The following is a 20801-nucleotide window of genomic DNA, read 5'->3' as shown; positions in this document are numbered from 1 at the left end:
CCCACCCTGAAACAATGGAAACTTCAGCACTCAGTTCTGCCACCTTCACTCTCACCTCTGCCCCAGCCCCTTTATTACACTCCTGTCACACATTATTGAGGGTGTCTCTTGCTTCAGTTAGGAGCTTCAGTAACCCCACCTTTTGTTTCTTACCGAAGCTCTTGGATTGGGGACAGGAATTCTATTCCACCATTCCTATCCCAGCAACACACAATTCCAAACAGCCACACTCATAAAGAATCTAATCCTATCAATCTTCCAAGTAGTCTCTTCATACACAGCAGTCATACACGGCCACAATTACAGGTATACAGGGTGACATACAAACACTAACACAGATTTCCTGGTCACACAGAGGACACAATCACAAGAACCCCAAAACAAGCACATATACAGAGTCACATTTCCGTTGTCTGAGGACATGAATATAAACACATGGCCCCAATTTTATTTCTCTCACACACATGGCTCACTGTCCCTTATCTCTGCCTCACTCACACATGCAAGGTCCACAGCCTCACAGAGTTTATATTTGTAAAGCCTTTTGAGTAACACACCATGGTTCACACAGTTTCTTTCTCATCCATTTTAGTCTCTGACATAACCACATCACTAGTCTTTCCCTCTTTCACACATACAAACATGATGGTCTCTCATACATACACATTCAATGGTACCTTTTAGAGGCCTCAATTACTCAAATACTCCAGTATGTCACACAGATACACAAACACAGTCTGGCCTCTCACATTCCAACTGCTTTATCAAAGCACACAAAATACATAATGGTTACTCTCACTCCAATCTTTTTCATACTGTGATACATTCTCCCACAACCTCCCAGGCCAGATGCAGAGACGTACTCCAGTCTCCCACATACCCACTGGTCTCTCACACACTCACACCAACACACCTCAGTCTCTCACCATCACGGAGCTCTCAGTCTAGTCTCTTGCTGTTACTCTCTCTCTCTCACACACACACACACACACACACACACACACACACGATCTTTCTCAGACTGCAGGGAGTCCCGTACTTGTTAATCTTTTACACAGGCACATCTATTTCTCTCACACATCGATATACCCTGGTCTCGCACTCTGGATTCTCACAATTCCGTCCCTGATAACACACTCAGGTGACAACGAGGAAAATCAAACTTTCTCCTACTCTACTCTCACAACACAAAACAGTTAGAAGACCAGATGTGTGGGGGTCTTCAAACACACACACCAGGCAAGCAATAAATTCTTCAGTGAGTACCGGTTGGGTGACCTCTTGGGTAACTCAGTTCTGACACATCTACCTGGAGATAGCATAAGATCCCAGAAGTTGAGGGCTCAGTCCTAGAAAATTGCTCCCCACTTCCATGCCAATTGCAAGCCCCAGGTTGTTTTACCTGTGCTTCTGACTGACTGGCCATATATAAATCAGGGGTCCTATGACCCCCTCCTTGCATTCAGTTAATTTGCTAAGGCAGCTAACAGAATTTAGGGAAACATGTTTGTAATGATAAAGGATATTACGAAGGAAGTGAAGAAATGCATAGGACAAGGTTATGTAGGGTAGGGCTCATCCTACAGGAACCTCCATTGTTAAGCTATCTGGAAGGGTGCTGAACCCAGTCCTTTTGGGTTTTTATGGACACTTCATTCCTTAGGCGTGACGGGTTAAATCACTGACCACTGATGAGCAGTTTAACCTGTGGCTCCCTTTCCTCTCCCTGGAGATTGAGGATGGGGCTGATAGTCCCAACCCTCTCATCTTGCCTAGCTCGTTCTGTTCACCAGCCCTTGCCATGATCTACCTACAGGCTGCAGCCTACCAATCATTAGCATACAAAAAGATACTTAATACTTTGGAGATTCCAAGGATATTAGAAGTTGTATGCCAAAGGAGAATTGCCTGAACCCAGGAGACGGTGAGCCGAGATCGTGCCATTGCACTCCAGCCTGAGTAACAAGAGCGAAACTCCGTCTCAAAAAAAAAAAAAAAGTTGTATGCCACAAAACGTAACTTGGGACTCATTGATCGCCTCCTGTCTCTCTCACAAACTCACAGCAACAAACCCCACTCTCACTCTTCGGACTCTCACAGTGTGGTCTCTTTCTCTCTCACACACACACCAGCCTGTCAAGGAGCCTCACATAACTGGTCTTTCACACACAGGCACACGCTCATCTCTCACACTCACTGGTCTCACGCTCTGATCACACACACACACACACACACGCACACACCTGGTCTCACACTCCGGTCTCTCTCAGCCTGTCAGACACACACACAAACCACTGCCTCACAAGCTGACAGGCCTTTCACCCAAAACACCCATTTCTCACACTCAGCGGTCTCCCTTTCACACGTCAACACACTACAGTCCCGCACTTCGGCCTCGCAGTCTAGTCTCCTCTCTCTCTCACACGCACACACACGCACACACACACACACGCACACACCTGGTCTCACACTCCGGTCTCTCTCAGCCTGTCAGACACACACACAAACCACTGCCTCACAAGCTGACAGGCCTTTCACCCAAAACACCCATTTCTCACACTCAGCGGTCTCCCTTTCACACGTCAACACACTACAGTCCCGCACTTCGGCCTCGCAGTCTAGTCTCCTCTCTCTCTCACACACACACACACACACACACCGGCCTCTCATGGAGCCTCACACACCAACCAACCGGTGGGTCCTTCACACGCAGGCACACGCCCCTCTCTCTTACATTCACTAGTCTCTCACACTCCCTCACACGAACACATCCTGGCCTCGTGCTCTGGACACTCTGTTACACACCTAAACACCCACACACCCCGGATCCTCTCAGAGCCTCACACCCCGCTCTCTCTCACACTCACCGGTCTCTCACACTGACCCGTCTCGCTCTGTCACACACGAACGCTCCCTGGTTCGTGTCACACTCTGGCCTCTCGGTCTGACACGGACACACACACACACACACACACACCGCACCCGCTCACGGAGCCTCACACGCTGACCAGTCTTTCACACAGGCAAAGCCCCATCTCTCCCACAGCTCACTCCAGTGGTCCCGCCGCCCCGAGCCGCCCGGAGCGCCCAGCAGCCCCGAGCCGTGGCCTCCGCCCCGCAGACTCGAGTACGCGCGCCGCGCGGGCCTCTGGGAAATGTAGTCGTCCAGGGGACAGAGGACGCTGAGGGGCCTTCGCGACCCCGGTCTGAGCCGCCCGCCTTGCCTGCCCCTCCAGGCCCTGTCCTCGAGCTCGGTCTCCCAAACCACCCAAAACAAACCCCTGGCTTCATCTGGCACCCAGACGCTCTGATCCGAAGGACTTCGTGAGTCGACGCCGGAACCCCCATTGCGCAGGCGCCGATCTTTCTCCAGGGGGCCGGGCGCGAGGGGCGGAGATGAGGCGTGGCCTGGCGTTGAGGGGCTGTCCTCGGGCAGCTGTGAGAGTGGGAGGGACCCTAGAGACACAGCGAGCGTTTCTGCGCAGTGGGTGATTATGGGAGCGGGACTTGGCCTAGGGTTTCCCGCGGGTAAGAGCGGGAGTGTGCGCAGGCTCGAAGATTGCGCTCTCCCCTCTCCTCGCCTGGAGACCAGAAGCGTCCCTAGTTACCGGTTCCTACGACCTCGGAGGGAAGCGCGCAGCGGCTGAGCCCTCGGTGTGAGCACGTGTGCGGCTTTGTGACGCTGTCTGTGCCCCTGTGACTGCGATGTCATTCGGAGCGCGGCCTTCTGTGCGTGTCCGTGGGAGTGTGATTATCTTTCTGTGTTAAGACTTTTGGAATAAGAACAGCGACTCGGAACCCCGCCCGTGTTGTGACTCTGGCAAATTAATACCTCTCAGCTGCAAAATGAGAATGTCATTGTTAGTGCTCAGAGATAGTGAATAACACGTTTTTGGAACCAGTCTCCTCGGATTAAACCGCGTTCTGCAACTTAACAGAATGGAAATGGTCCCTGTTTTAGGGGACTAAGAAAACTGTAGCATTAGTATTGGTAGGTGAGACAAGGGAAAGCAATTCAAGGGGATACAGCAGAGGAAAAACAAGTCCCTGCCCTCTTATTATAGAATTTACATTGAAGTGGAGAAAAGCCACGAATGTGTACATTAGGTAATCTGATGAAGAGTAAAAAGGGCTATGGAGAAATATAACACAGAAAAGTTTGTATCGTATACATTTTTTTTCTGTCATCTCTTATAATGTCTTAACCTCTCAAAAAAGCCTTTCTGCAGCAGATACCAGGAGGGGCCTCTACTCCAATTCAACTCTGCCGTTACCTGGAGACAGCATCAGACCCTACAGGTTAACAGCTCAGTCCCACCAGATGGTACCCCTCTTCTCATGCCAATTTCAAACTCCAGATTGTTTCACCTGTGTTTCTGACAGATGTGCTATAAATTGGGGCTCAAACAACCCGCTCCTTGGGTTCAATTAATTTGCTAGACCAGCTCACAGAACTTGGGGAAACATGTTTACTGGCTTATTACAAAAGATATTTTAAAGGATATAAACAAACAACCAGACGAAGACACTTCTAGGGCAAGGTCTGAGACTAGCCCTAGTGCAGGAGCTACCATTGCCCATGGAGCTGGGGTGCACCACCCTCCCAGCATGAGGATGTGTTTTTGTCTACCTTCTTGGAAGCCACCTGAACTCAGCCCTTTTTGGTTTTTATGGAGTTTCATTATGTAGATGTGATTGATTAAATCACTGGCCACTGGCAATCAACTCAATTTTCAGCCTCTCTCTTTTCGAGAAAGCAGAGGGTGGGGCTGTGAGTTCCAATCCTCTGAGCACATGGCTGGTTCCTCTGGCAACTAGCCACCACTCCCTGAAAATACTGGGATTATCCTTCGAGTTTCCAAAAGTCACCACATTAACATAAACTCATGTGTGGCTGAACTACTGTCTTTCACCTTTATGGCTCTGGAGCTGTTCTGGAAGCTTTTTCAGTAACCAGGAAAAATATGCCAAATATTTTAACAAAAGATACTTTGCTGTACTCAGGAAATGAAAAGGGCTATAGGAACTGTGAACCATGAACTGTACCTTTCAGTGATGTCACACTGGTAGACTGAAATCCCCCACAAGGGGAGTATTCACAGTGTGGAAACACAGTCCACATTGCTCAAGGACGGGGATACATTCTGGGAAATGGGTTCTTAAACAATTTCCTAAGAGCCTTGTTGTGCAAACATCATATAAATGTACTCAGACAAACCTAGATGGCGTAGCCTACTACACAGGCTATCTTTGGGCTGTAAAACCCTGTAGAACCAGGAAGAGCTGATGTCGCAGAGGAGGTCCCACGGCTCTCTGCTGGAGAATTCTCTCTTCCTCCAGAGAGTCTGGTCTTTTTTTCAATTTAGGCCTTCAGCTGCTTAGATGAGGTCCATCCACATGAGAGAGGGCAATGTATATTATGTAAATTCTGCTGATTTGAATGTTAATTTCATTAAAAAATGCTCTGTCAGAAACACCCAGAATAATGTTTGACCAAATATCTGGCCCAGCCAAGTTGACACATAAAATGAAGCATCACATATTTTATTACACAATGGGGGGACAAGTCCATCAACGTGAGTGTACCAAGTGCAGGGACACTGGAAAAGAATTCATTGAGGGGACACAGCTGAGCTCATCAGGCAAATGAGATGAGGAATGGTGTTTATGGGCAAAGACAACACTACACTCCAAAGAATAGACTCACAACACTGTGGCCTCACTGGAGTTTACAAAAGCAAGAAAAGAAGGGATGGAAGATTCTCCTAGAAGGATAAGGATCAACCTGAGAGGCCCTTGTGAGCCACATTCAGAGCTGTCAACCCTCTTCTATGGTTGATGCGGAGCCTCTGAAGTCTTCTGAGTCAGGTACAGCCTTGATGAAATTTGCATCATTTTGGGGGCAGGATGGAGAATGAAAAGGCAGAAAAATGAGCCAGAGGGCTGGCTCAGGGTCACTGGCTCTATTTACTGGAATCTGTCTAGCAAAGACTTTGGCATTTCTCCACATTCAATTCCACTCTACGTTATCAAGTGCACAATCCAAAACCAATCTCATGGTCAACGTTTGCATGCAAGAAAATAAAAGATGACACCTTCTAAAAAATGTACAAAACTCAGCCACTAAACCTGCAGAGTCTCCCTCAAGGGAGGTGATTCTGTTTGGCTTGCTAAGACGACCTTCTGAGGGAGGTATGATTCTTTTGGCTTTTAAAAATTGTACTAAAATATACATACCATAAATGTACTGTTTTAACAATTTTTAAGTGTACAGGGAAATGGGAATTAAGTACATCAGATCATGCCATCCATATCCAGAACATTTTTGTCCCAATCAGAAACTCTGTCCCCACTAAACAATAACTTTCCCTTCTCCCCACCCCCAGCCCTTGGAAACCACCATTCCACTTTCTGTCTAAGAATTTGACTATTCAAAATGCCTCATGTAAGTGAAATCCTGCATTATTTGTCCTTTTGTGTCCGGCTTCTTTCACTTAGCATCAGTTTTTCATGTTCATGTTGTAGCACGTGTATTACATTTCTTCCTTATGGCTAAATAACATTCCATCATATGGACATACCCCATTTTATTTATTCATTATCAGTTATGGACGTTTTACCCAGGCTGGAGTGCAGTGGCGTGATCTCGGCTCACCGCAACCTCCGCCTCCTGGGTTCAGGCAATTCTCCTGCCTCGGCCTCCTGAGTAGCTGGGATTATAGGTGCGCACCACCAGGCCCAGCTAATTTTTGTATTTTTAGTACAGATAGGTTTTACCATGCTGGCCAAGCTGGTATCAAACTCCCGACCTCATGATCCACCAGCCTCAGCTTCCCAAAGTGCTGGGATTACAGGCATGAGTGACTGTGCCTGGCCGCATAATTTTTTTTTTTTTTTTTTTACATAGGATTTTAAATTGTCTTTGTTGGAACCTTGTTCCATAAAATAAATCTGAGATAAGACTTTTTTAAAAAGTTTCGCCCAGCGATAAATTTGTATCATCGAATATTCATGAGTTGGGTGAACTGCTCTCCTCTTGAGGTTCCAAGGTAAACCTGGGGCCTGTCAGAAGGTGACATTCCTTACTCAGCACAGGTCAGGAAACCTGTACAAGAACTATGTAGACTAAGGTATGCGGTCAGTTTTTCCAAGGGGCTTTTATTGGCTCAGAAGTCAAGTTTGATTCCTTAAAAAAAAAAAGCAAACCATTGCAGTCAAACCTTGGTAAAATAACTAGTTTCACAAATTGTATCTTCTTACAAATGAAAGCACTCTTACTGCACTTAAGCAAATAAGCATATTGTTGTAAGTTAAGAATACTACAGTTTCCAAATTCTGTAGAAATCAGGTGATAGAGAAAAACAAAAATTCTCCAAATTTTTTACAGGACTCTAAAATACTCAATTGTTAAAAGCTGTAGATAGCTTAAAATAAGAGTTTGCTTAACTTCGAAAAATAAAGGATTAGCAACATTTGAAGCAAAAAGTTAAAAAGATTACTTCAGACTTCTATGAGTTTATTCTATGCCGTTAATTCCTGTTCTGCTTGATATTCATGAACATTCCAGCCCCATGAGTCCTGAAAGATTTTCCTCTAACCTGCATTCAAGGCCAGGCACGGTGGCTCACACCTATAATCCCAGCACATTGGGAGGCCGAGGTGGGTGGATTATTTGAGGTCAGGAGTTCAAGACCAGTCTGGCCAACATGGTGAAACCCTGTCTCTAATAACAATTAAAAAATAATTAGCCAGGAGTGGTGGTAGGCACCTGTAATCCCAGCTACTCAGAAGGTTGGGGGCACAAGAGTCCAGGAAAAAGACATAATTTATCATTTGATTTTGTAAAGTGTAACAAATATCAAAGGTTTTAAAAACTTGACATTCCACAGTAGGATCACAGGTCATTGGAAAATAAGCCATTCATTTAACCAAAATGGTAACTCAAGGATTTCCAAACAAGGTGAAACCCTTCATTCTTTGAGAAAGGACACTTAATTTTCCAAACAATAAATCCTAGTAAAAACAGCATAGGCTGGGCACAGTGTCTTACACCTGTAATCCCAGCATTCTGTGAGGCGAAGGCAGGTAGATCACTTCAGGTAAGGAGCCAAGACCAGCCTGACCAACACAGTGAAACCCCGATTCAACTAAAAAATCAAAATTAGCCGGGTGTGGTGGAGCATGCCTGTAATCCCAGCTACTCGGGAGGCTGAGGCAGGAGAATCACTTGAACCCAGGAGGCAGAGGTTGCAGTGAGCTGAGATTGTACCATTGCACTCCAGCCTGGACAACAAGAGCAAAACTCCATTTCAAAAAAAAAGCATAAAGCCAATTAAATTTGTTCTCCAAAATTTTATAAACAATCTATAAAATTTTAATCTTGATCATAAGATTATAACTTCCACAAGCCTTTATAAGCTTTATATCCTTTATTAAGGAGTCAGTTAATGCTTCAAGAAAATCTTGTTAATCTGACACGGGGGCCCGTATGCTGGTCTTGCATCCGTGTGCCTTTGACATTAGTGGTTTAATTTACAGAGAAACCGAACTTATTTGATCTCTCAAAATTGGCCCTTACAATCCCGTATGCCCACCTCTCCCACTATAGTCCCTGGGCTTTAAGTAATTGAACAGGTTTAGTTTCTGCCCCTGTGTCTCAGGAATGCAGTTTATTTTGATGGGCACCGTCTACTGGGCCAGAAGATGAAGGTTTAATTGCTGTCAGTATTTAAGATTTAGCAGGACTTTGTGTCCTTTTTAGACCCAGGAGTCAAAGTCCTGTAACTTAATGTCACAAGGACTTTAAAAGCACCTATAGGAAGATATATGGACATACAATCTTAATTAAAAAAAAAATTTTTTTTTGACACAGAGTCTCTCTCTGTCACCCAGGCTGGAGTGCAGTGGCGTGATCCTGGCTCACCGCAACCTCCACCTCCTGGGTTCAAGTGATTCTCCTGCCTCAGCCTCCCCAGTAGCTCAGACTACAGGCATGTGCCACCACACCCGGCTAATTTTTTATATTTTTAATGGAGATGGGGTTTCACGGTGTTAGCCAGCATGTTGTCAAACTCCTGACCTTGTGATCCATCCGCCTTGGCCTCCCAAAGTGCTAGGATTACAGGTGTGAGTCACCTCGCCCAGCCAAAAAAAAAAAAAACAAAAAACATTTTTAATCTGTTTTTCTTTCTAAGCAAACCAAACTGAACAATAATGGCAGAGGAATGATTTCGATAAAACCTAAAATCTGTTAGGCCAGTTAACAAAAGGCAAAAGAAATGACCTCATGCAGTGCACAGAACATTATGTTGGAAGAAAACGCGTTTCCTTTCAGAAAAACATTGTTAGCATCAGGCCCCAAAAAGAAAAACGAACAAACAAACAAAACAAAACAAAGCGAAACAAAACACAGAACCTAAGGAGAATAAACTCACATGAGCTGCAAGGGAGCTGAAGTTGTTTTTGTATATCATACCCAATCTCCAGACAGACCGTTACAATTTTCCTTTAATTATAGACAACTGAATTATATAAAAGTTTATTTTTAAATAAACCTTCTTGTTGTGACTTCTGTAGACTATTCATTAAATGCTTGGACTTTCTGGTTTGTCCTGAACATTCCTCCCTCTTAAACAACAAGTCATTTTATTCTGTGGCTAAATTTACAAGATTCTTTCTCATATAAAAATATTTCTTTTTAAATTTTCTTACCGAAAAACTTCTCTATTGCTATGACTTTCTTTACATCTCTCTTATTCCTGCTTACTTTCATCCTGTTTTATATGTCACCTTTAAATAATCTTTGAATTAGACAAAAAATTGTTCATCCTTTTTAAAAGAACACACCATTAAAAAAAAAAGTTTTCCTACAACATGTTTTTATTGAAAAATACCCAAATAATGAAATACCTATTATTTAACTGTAGATTCCAAATCATGTCATTTATCTACAAGTATCCCATTACATATACCTAATTATTTTATTTTAATAATTTACCTAGATTATTTATGAAAACTGTGATAGACATCACTTAAAGTTCTGAAACTGCCGTAACTGAGACAGTGACAAAGGCCTGACCTAACTGTCTCTACCTTGCTTCTAACCTCTAAGCTGTCCTGTTCCTTCCTGGGTGTAGGCCAAACTAACTTTGGGAGGACCTTAGCTTATAGTTTAGCTTTGAAACAAAGGTAAGAACAGTCCTTTTCCCAAACAAACCTCCTTACTGCCTCTGCACCAGGCTGCCTAAAGTCACAGGATTATAAGTTATGGTAGTGTCACTAAATTAAAGATTTAGCTATTACCATTAAACCAATATCAACGTCTTATTTTTCAAAGATTACATAAGCAAAGAACATTCTGTCTTGGGCTATGTTTATAGTTTTGTAATCCCTGTGTCAAATGTTGACACCTTATAGTATTTGGCAGGGATAAGTATGAAATTCCTTGGTCAATAAATGCGAACAAAAACGTATGCTGGCTATTCTTAAGATATTGCTAATACTACTTTTCCAACAATTTTAAAGCTGGCTTATTTATTAAAGATTTTACTTAAGTCATATAAACTGGAAAAAGCATTTGACTAGTCTTTTCTTTTTCTGATAAAGTATTTGATTTACACATTTTTATTTTTCTTTAAGAATTAGAGTTCTTTTACATATTTTCAGTAGTGAAACACTGTATACACAACACATAAATTCATAGATATATTAGGCATGCTAACAGAAGTACATTTATAGATTAATAAAAACCTTTTAGCCTTTCAGATTTTTTTTTTTTTTTTTAAAGAGATGAGGTTTCACCATGTTGGCTAGGCTGGTCTTGAACTCCTGATCTCAGGTGATCCATCCACCTTGGCCTCCCAAAGTGCTGGGATTACAGGCATGAGCCACCACGCTGGGCCCAGATACCTAATAAACTGTTTCACCACCCTACGCAGTTGTCAGCTAAATAGTCTTAAATTTGTATATTATAGGAAATAACTCAGGTGAAATTCTACAGCAAAATTTACATTATAAAGTACAGAGAGAAAAAGCCTGGTGTCCTAGAGGTAGATTGGAGGTGGATGCCAAATCAAACGTAAAATTGTAAAAATCTATCATAGGATTGCATAAGGAGACCAATTTTATTTAGACAGGGACTACCTATTTCTAAAGCGGATCTCTGAGCTCTGGGCAGAGCCCACACTGAATCCTGGGTTTGCAAAAAGGGAGAATTATTATGAGGCTAGACCATGCAATATTTTTACAGTGTATTTAGAAAAACTGTTTTAAATAAAGGTATTTCTAAGTCTCTAAACTATATTCTTCTTAAAAATTCATGAGTAGCTTCTGTTGCAATGACTATTTTAGTCAATAAATCAGATAACACAATACAAAAGCAAGCAGTTTAGGAGCTGAGACAAACTTGTCTGTTTACACTCTTGGGTTTCCATAAGGAAAAACAGATTTCTCCCCAAAGGGATCTGACACCTTCTCCATTTTCTTTAAGGAACCCCAGGTTATTATAAACTATTTTAGGTCCCTCATGCAGCAGAGAGTGCAAGAGAAAGGAGAGACAGCAGAAGTAAATGAAGAAACAGAGTTCTGTTACATGTCACCAGTAGGTAAAAAAGAAGAGAAAGCAGAATTCTATCAACTGAGAAGACTAAAGCTTTGGCTCAAAAAAAAAAAAAAAAAAGAGGAGAAGGTAAAGTTGGTCAAATCCAGTGGGAAACAGACCAAAACAACAATAACAACAACGAAACAGTTAAGGAAAACAATCACACAACTTGTATTACTGAGCACGCTAACGGTAAGGAGACATTAAGACCAGCTGGTCACTTGGGCCAAGACAAACCCCAGTTTGCTTACCTTGGGATGGTACCAGGCTGAAGACCACTCTCTACCAACCTAGACGCAGGGAAAAAAGCCTTATCTTCCCTGCTGGAAGCAAGTTCGAACTCTATAAAGGAGTCACCTGCCTTCCATCATTATGGAAGCGGGGCTGGCCTTCCTTGTGTTGGAAGAAGTAAAAAATTTTTTTAAACGAGTTGTACAGCAAAATAGACTTTAAATTGCGACCACATTTTGGAAGATCAGGGATTCTCTGGAAGGGGTGCTTCCAGGCCTCAGCAAATTGTCCTATTGGTTTGAGCCATAAAGATAGCTCAAGCTGGTACCAAGCACTGACAGGAGATTTGTCAAAGGTCACGGGTACCTCTATTATTCATAATCCCTCTGTGATTACCAAAATGTGAACCCTGAAAATCTGAGGCAGGTCTCAGTCAATTTGGAAAATTAATTTTGCCAAAGTTAAGGACGCATGTCCGTGACACAGCCTCAGGAGGTCCTGATGACATGGGCCCAAGGTGGTCAGAGCACAGTTTGATTTTATAGATTCTGAGACATAGAACATCAATCAGCATATGCAAGACGAACACTGGTTCAGTCCGGAAAGGCAGGACAACTTGAAGCAAAGGTGGGAAGACTGGAAGCAGGGAGGGGACTTCCAGGTCATAGGTAGATAAGAGACAAATGGTTGCATTCTCTTGAGGTTCTGATTAGCCTCTCCAAATGAGGCAATCAGATATGCATTTATCTCAGTGACTTTGAATAGAATGAGAGGCAGGGGAGCAGCAGGAGGAAAGGCTAGATTATGTTGAAAGTGGTAGATTAACGAGGAACCTTTAAGTCATGCCAAGGAATTAGGAAAGTATCCAAAGGCAAGGTAAATCCGTGGAAACCACAGAAGTGGCAAAGTGACAAAAGTATATTTTCATTTATTTATTTTTTTGAGACGGAGTTTTGCTCTTGTTACCCAGGCTGGAGTGCAATGGCGCGATCTCGGCTCACTGCAACCTCTGCCTCCTGGGTTCAAGCAATTCTCCTGCCTCAGCCTCCCGAGTAGCTGGGACTACAGGCACGCACCACCGTGCCCAGCTAATTTTTTGTATTTTTAGTAGAGACGGGGTTTCGCCATGTTGACCAGGATGGTCTCGATCTCTTGACCTCGTGATCCACCCGCCTCGGCCTCCCAAAGTGCTGGGATTACAGGCGTGAGAAAATAGTGTTAATTTTAAAAAGAATATTTTAGGCAGGACACATTTTCTTCTGCTGACCTGATGAAAAGTAGTAGAAACGAACTGAACTTAAGAGTGTAGACAGGGATGAGTTTATACATCCAAGGCAAATGAGGGTCTGTTTCTATACATAACACAACGTCCAGGGAGAAGCAGCTGCTCTTCTTCCTTTAAAATGTCAATGATTCATGTTCCGGGACGGCATTTCTGATTGGATGGGCCTTCTCCTTGTGGCTGCTAGACAACTGCATTAGCTGTAGGTAGGTTCTCTCAGCTCACTCAAAGGCAGAAAGCAGGAGGCTACATGTGGCCAGGGATATCCCTCTGTAGATCTCTACTCTGTCAGAGCAAGATAGATCTTTCTTTTCCTGATGCTTTCCAGAACACCTTCTCTTATACCCTTCTGGGTATTCAGCCACAAGGTCAGCTCTAGCGTCAATGAAGCAGGAAAACCTTAACAATGAGTGGTTGCAAAGACAAAAATAATGTCTGTCACTGAAAAACCTACGAGTCTACTTTTCTTTCCCTGCTCCACCTGTAGGTTCTGCTTCAGTGGGGAGATCCTGGCATGGAGGATGGTAGAACCCACTCTCCTGGTAGAGTATCAAATGTCTATGAAGATTTCTCTTTTAATCACTTTTGGTCTGCCTTCCCAGCTAGTACCTGGGATTTCAGCTGGATGCACAGAATTAAGTCAATCATTCTGTGGGACCTATTTTGTGAAAGGGCTGTATATGCGAAGCAGTCCCCAAACACAGAAGGAGTCGAGAAACCGAAGAATGAGGTAGACAAATCTAGTATGTGTCTACAATCTCAGCACTTCGGGAGGCTGAGGCGGGAGATCACTTGAGGTCAAGAGTTTAAGACCAACCTGGGCAACATAGCTGGACCTCATCTCTGCAGAAAATAAAAAAAGTTAGGGCCGGGCGCGGTGGCTCAAGCCTGTAATCCCAGCACTTTGGGAGGCAGAGGCGGGTGGATCACGAGGTCAAGAGATCGAGACCATCCTGGTCAACATGGTGAAACCCCGTCTCTACTAAAAATACAAAAAATTAGCTGGGCATGGTGGCGTGTGCCTGTAATCCCAGCTACTCAGGAGGCTGAGGCAGGAGAATTGCCTGAACCCAGGAGGCGGAGGTTGTGGTGAGCCAAGATCGCGCCATTGTACTCCAGCCTGGGTAACAAGAGCGAAACTCCGCCTCAAAAAAAAAAGTTAGCTGGGCTTGGTGGTGCACCTTGATGGCACACCTCCTGAGTGGTCCCAGCTACTCAGGAGGCTGGAGCTGGAGAATCGCTTGAGCCCCGGAGGTCAACGCTACAGTGAGCTATGATGGTGCTACTGGACTACAGCCAAACCTATTCTTAGGAAAGAAAAGAAAAGAGTAAAGAGATCTGGCTAAGAGAAGAACATTGGCTAAATCTAATACAGATGATAAGTACCTGCAGTTTGTACAGTTGTTCTATCACTTAGATTGTATTAGACACAGCAGGGTGTATCTCAGCAAACTCCTTCTTTAATTGCCTGTAGTCTACCATCAGGTGCCAGGTGCCACCAGGTTTCCTTTCCCCGTCACACAATATGAGAGTCAAGAGAATTAAGTTGAAAAATGAAAAATGAATGCTTCGGAGTAGCAATAGTAGGAAGAACACCACTTCCACCTGTACGATCTGAGGCAACAGTGGGGTAGGAGAGAAGAGCCGCCCATCTTCAAGAGTTGCACTGAGTATTAAATGAGATACACACGTAGAATTCTGAAACCATGTCTGGCATCTAAGAAATTACTTAGTGTCTTAGGTGTCATTTTGGTTGTCATTGTTATTATCCAACCCCCACAGTATCACTACGAGGCAGGTACTAGGGACAGTCCTATTTAACAGAAGGCAAACTTGACACTCAAATATATTATGCAAGAATGGTCTGGGATTGAGATCAACGGAGGCTGGGTGTGGTGGCTCAGGCCTGTAACCTCAGCACTTTAAGAAGCCGATGCAGGAGGATCACTTGAGTTAAGGAGTTCAAGATCAGCCTGGCAACAGAGTGACACCCCATCCCTACAAAACATTTAAAGAATAACTATACGTGGTAGTATGCCTGTAGTCCCCACTACTCCAGAGGCTGAGAGAAGGAAAATAACTTGAGCGCAGGAAGTTGGAGGCTGCAGTGAACTGTGGTTGCACCACTGAACTCTAGCCTGAGCAACAGAGCAAGATGCTGCCTCAGAAACAAAACAAAGAACAACAGGGACCTGACTCCAGACCAAAAAAATGTAACCACCCCGCATACTGCCTAAACCTTCCAGTTCACTGTTCACTGTTCAGGGCAGATTAGCGGTAGGGACAAACACAGAAGAAGTCCAAACAATGTTAGAAGACTATTTATGAAATGCTTGCCTTCCATAGGAATGTACCTACCATTGAGGCCAGGAGTTCAAGATCAACCTGGCCAACATGGTGAAACCCCATCACTATTAAAAATACAAAAATCAGCCAGGCATGGTGGCAGCTGCCTGTAATCACAGCTACTCAGGAGGATGAGGCAGGAGAATCACTTGAACAAAAATCTGGATATGACTGTGATTTTAAGACTTTTGCAAAACACAATGCAAATAAGCCAGCACACAGCACTGAGTAAATGTTTGTCACAGGCTGGCTAGCAGTGTCTCCTACTTTCTATAGTTTGCTGAGGTTAATTTATTTTTCAAGTGTTCAGTAGATAACTTCAGGATATAAAGGAACCTGGTTATTGATGGTAAGCCTCTGAGCCAAACTACACAGCAAGGTTCTCACCTGACCTCAGGGTAGGAGAGGCTCCAGGAATGGTGGGATATGACTGGTAAGTGAGAGGGTGGGAGAGAGAAGCATACATTTGCGACAGTGTAAGGATGATTCACTGGCATGTAAGCATCTAGCACTAAAAGGTCATATACGCTGTTTCCTTAACTCTTCAACACCATGCTCTCAAATCCTCTGAAAATATTCCTTCCACAAGAACTTTATTCTCTACAAGCAATATAGAAAGTGAGACGGGGACAAAAAAAATGGACTTTATTCTGTCATCACTATATTCAGGCACCTGCAATCCCATAAAAAAACCGTGTACCTTCCTGGTAATCTCCTGACTCAATTCTCTCTGCTTAACCCCTTCAAACAATACTGAAAACACGAGTTCTGCTTTGGGCTATGATGAACTTCTACGCGACAACTCTTCCTATCATAGTATATGATGGATGCAACTGTGTATGGTAGACACAGCTGACAGAATAACTTCAGCATACTCTGAAAATGACCCAGTATGGCAGACGCACCTGAATGCATGTTCAGAGTTCCAAATATGGCCAACCTGGAGATTCACCTTTATCTATGATGAATATCTGAGTCCCTGTCCTGTCCTGTGGAACGCCGGCCCTATGGGGGATTGAGGCTTTCTGTCTTGGGTTAAATGAGGGTTGCCACATAGGTGCTGTTAGAACGATGTTAAGTGAAAATGCTATATAGAGTGCACGCTTTCTGTAGGCAGCGGCAGTTCTCCTGTTCAGCCTCCCACCACTGGCTCACTCTGTAAGTTCCATCTCACATACAGTGCCATCCCTTTTGGAGTTGAAAGGGTCGCAGCATGGCACAATAGCACAGTATAAAATTAAACTACATCGGGGGAAGTTTTCAAGCAGTGGACAAAAAGCCATGCATGACTAAGACTCACGCGAGAGGAGAACCTGTTAACAAGCCAAGTCTCTTTACCTCCCCATTCTCTAAGGATAATTCCTCAACTACAGTGGACAGAGCTGCAATCTTAACCAAGCAGAACAGTCATGCTGAGATCAGGAAGCCTCACTGCTAAATGCCACCTATCAAAGTAGCCTCCCCTGACTATCCTGTGTAAAATAATCCCTCTGTCCTCTCTAGACTTTGTAGCCTCTTTAAGCTACTTTTTTTTTTTTTGAGATGGAGTTTCGCTCTTGTTACTCAGGCTGGAGTGCAATGGCACGATCTCGGCTCACCGCAACCTCCGCCTCCTGGGTTCAGGCCAATTCTCGTGCCTCAGCCTCCTGAGTAGCTGGGATTACAGGCACGCACCACCATGCCCAGCTAATTTTTTGTATTTTTAGTAGAGACAGGGTTTCACCATGTTGACCAGGATGGTCTCGATCTCTTGACCTCGTGATCCACCCGCCTCGGCCTCCCAAAGTGCTGGGATTACAGGCGTGAGCCACCGCGCCTGGCCTTTTTTTTTTTGTCACCAGGCGTCAGGCTGGAGTGCAGTGGTGCGACCTTGGCTCACTGCAACCTCTGCCTCCCGGGTTCAAGCAATTCTCCTGCCTCAGCCTCCTGAGTAGCTGGGATTACAGGCGTGTGCCACCATGCCCAGGTAATTTTTTTATATTTTTAGTGGAAATGGGGTTTCACCATGTTGGCCAGGATGGTCTCGATCTCTCAACCTCGTGATCCACCCGCCTCAGCCTCCCAAAGTGCTGGGATTACAGGCGTGAGCCACCACGCCCAGCCTTAAGCTACCTTTTTTTTAACAAATGAAATCTTGACAGCCAATGTTCAAACCAGAAATTTCTGAGATTAAATCAGTAATATTGCAGAGCTTGATCTTTGTCTGTTTTTACGATTTATTAATCCACCATTTTCTTTAGTTTCTATTATGTGCCAAGCACCATGCCAAATTTGTGTAAAATAACAAAGTAAATATGCTGTCCAGAATCATAAATTCACGATTTAAAACATTAACCTTTATAGTAAATAAGCAGATAAATAGAAAATGTGTAAGTAGCTCAGGCTGCCATTAACAAAATACTATAGACTGGATGCCTTCAACAACAGACATTTCTCTCTTTTTTTGGAGACAGAGTCTCACTCTGTCACCCAGACTGGAGTGTAGTGGCATGATCTCAGCTCACTGCAACCTCCACTTCCCAGGTTCAAATGATTCTCCTGCTTTAGCCTCCTGAGTAGCAGGGACTACAGGTGTATGTTACCACGCCTGGCTAATTTTTGAATTTTCAGTAGAGACAGGGTTTTACCATGTTGGCCAGGCTGGTCTCAAACTCCTGACCTCAGGTGATCTGCCTGCCTCAGCCTCCCAAAGTGCTGGGATTACAGGCATGAGCCACCACACCTAGCCCAGACATTTATTTTCTCATAGTTCTAGAGACCAGAAATCTGAGATCAGACTGCAATTATGATTAGGTTTCGGTGAGGGCTCTTTTCCTGGCTTGCAGATGGCCACCTTCCTGCTGTGACCTCACATGGTGAAGAGACAGAGACGGGCAGCTCTCTTTTTTAATTCTTACAAGGCCACACTAGTATCCAATTAGGGTCCTACCCTTATAAACTCATTTAACTTAATTAGTTTGTAAAGACTGTTTTTCCACATACAGTAACACTTGGGGTTATGGCTTCAACATAGGAATTCCTGGGGAGGACACAATCCAGTCAATAACAGAAATACAGCTAAGATAATGCACTATGATATGAGAATACACTAATGCATAAGATAAGCTTGAAGAGGTTCATGCAATTTAATGTCTTTTGTATCCTGGGATTTAAAATATAATCCAAGGAGAGTCTGAATTTACACTTATAGGCCCAGGGACACTCCACGTTAGAGCTTCCTTTTAGACCTACTCAGATTATGCATCAGAGGCCTGTGACACTGCCTGGGAAGACATGTCCTACATAGACATGCAGATGATATGATGACTGGAAAAAGCCAACTGTGTTTAAAAGTAAGCATCGGCTGTGTGCACTGGCTCACACCTGTAATCCCAGCACTTTGGGAGGCCGAGGTGGGTGGCTCACTTGAGGTCAGGAGTTTGAGACCAGTCTGACCAACATGGTGAAACCCCCGTCTCTACTGAAAATACAAAATTAGCCAGGCACACACCTGTAATCCCAGCTACTAAGGAGGCTGAGGCAGGAGAATTGCTTGAACCCGGGAGGCGGAGGTTGTAGTGAACTGAGATTGTGCCATTGCACTCCAGCCTGGGCGACAAGGGAAAAATTCTGTCTCAACAACAACAACAACAAAAAAAAGCAAGCATCAAATCTTTATTTCCTCTAACTTGTAGGTGGTGATTTCTAATTCAGCTGCTTCCCATGTGGGCAACTCGACGTCCAGTATTTCACAGTAGATGCAGCAGAGATGTATTTAACTCATGAAGACTGGGTATTCTCTAGGGTAACACCAAGGATATTATCTAGTATATGACATTGTAGCCTACAACCAGGTTTTCTAATATTCTCATGCTACTGAATCACATTTTAACTACTCCTGAAGTGCTGGCATTCAGGACAGACAGAAAAACAGTCCATACTTATATTCCACTGTTAGCTTACCTTGGCCTTGGAACTGAAGAATGACCTGGGGAAGAACTGAGTGGGGAGGAGGCAGGTGTAGAAGCGTGGCCATTCTGACTCTATACCTTCTTGTACAGACTTAGTTTCTATCCTTCACAAACTATTTAATATTCCAAATGGCAATAGACGGGAACCAGCTGAGATCTCTCCTGGAGTGGATCAGACTAAGGATCTTCATCATTCGACTGATTCCTGAATAGGAAAGAAAAACGTCATCTACTTCACTTTGACTTCTGACCCCACTACTGTATCTTTAAAAAAAATAGTTCTATTGAGATATAGTAATAAACCATAATTCGCCCATACAAAATGTAAAGATCAGTAACTTTTAGTGTATTCATAGACGTGTAACTGACAGTCAATTTTAGAATACTTTTATCGTGTCAAAAAGAAACCCCATAACCGTTAGCCACCCCGCTCCTCACCGCCCATTCCTCTAACACAAAGCAAATAGTAATCTGCTCTCTGTATCTATGGGCTTGCTTATTCTAGAGACTGAATATAAGTGGAACCACATGATACGTAATCTTTCGTGTCCTGCCTCTTATTTTAATGTTTTTATTTTGTATATTTTATTATGCTCCAACATATTGGAGTAGGGGAGCTAGCTGCAGTTGGCTGGGGAGGGCCCCTCCTACAGCCAGCTAATTCTTAAAGGCAGTAAACAACTTGCCCAGAAACATGCCATTTATATGCAACCAACCAATCCATGGCTCATATCCCCAATTACCATCTTCATCTAACTCCCATAGACTAACCACTATTTCCCCTGCCGTAAACCAACCTGGGGACCAGGCAACCAGAGACCACCCCGACAGCCTGGAGCCTGGCAACATTATTTCAACTAGACAACCCTAAATTGTTTCCCCAGCCTGGCTTTGCCTCTCCTAGAGAAAACATGATAAAGGGTCTGGGTCTGGGCTTTTTCCTTTCTCTGTAGGCACCCCTGCCTCCTGACCAAATTTTGACACTTCCCATGCTGCCCTGTATGGTGTGACATGCTCCCTTCTGCTGGAAAATGGGAGTAATAAACTATTTTTGCAAAGGCAGTTGCCCCCATGTCTGTCATCTTACCATATGTGATTTTTAAAAAATCAGGATATGTTTTAAAATGCCTCTCCTCACATGGAACCTGTCTTAGCCAAAACAAACCAAAAAACATAAACTTAACATTTGATGCTACATAAAACAGGATTATGTTTTAGCAACACCATATTAAGAAGACATAAAATGGAGACATTTTTCTCATGTGTATAGATTAAAACATGTCTCCACAAATTCTCATGCTGAAGGCCTAACCCCCTCTCCTATACCTCAGAATGTGACTTGACTTGGTTGCCGCAGACATAAGTTAGTTACATCAAAATGAGGTCATCAGGG

The 20801-nt window shown here is 43.8% G+C and overlaps 1 protein-coding gene across 17 annotated transcripts in view; it reads right to left on the bottom strand.

Moving 5' to 3' along the window:
- The window catches only part of ZNF471 (zinc finger protein 471), a 40601-nt gene that overhangs the window by 15650 nt on the left and 4150 nt on the right, over positions 1 to 20801 (bottom strand). For 8 of the 17 annotated variants that reach the window (XM_078361656.1, XM_078361648.1, XM_078361650.1 and 5 more), the window contains exon 2: positions 19401 to 19613. The gene's annotated coding sequence lies outside the window, so the exon portion shown is untranslated. Of the gene's footprint in view, positions 1 to 139; positions 13512 to 19400; positions 19614 to 20801 lie in introns of those variants that run through there. The other 9 variants (XM_078361654.1, XM_078361643.1, XM_078361644.1 and 6 more) reach the window with 5 other exon arrangements.

This window comes from Callithrix jacchus, chromosome 22 (assembly GCF_049354715.1).
Source record: "Callithrix jacchus isolate 240 chromosome 22, calJac240_pri, whole genome shotgun sequence".
Taxonomy (NCBI): Eukaryota; Metazoa; Chordata; class Mammalia; order Primates; family Cebidae; genus Callithrix; species Callithrix jacchus.
Note: the sequence above shows the minus strand (reverse complement) of the source record. Positions and strands in the feature narration are given on the sequence as shown.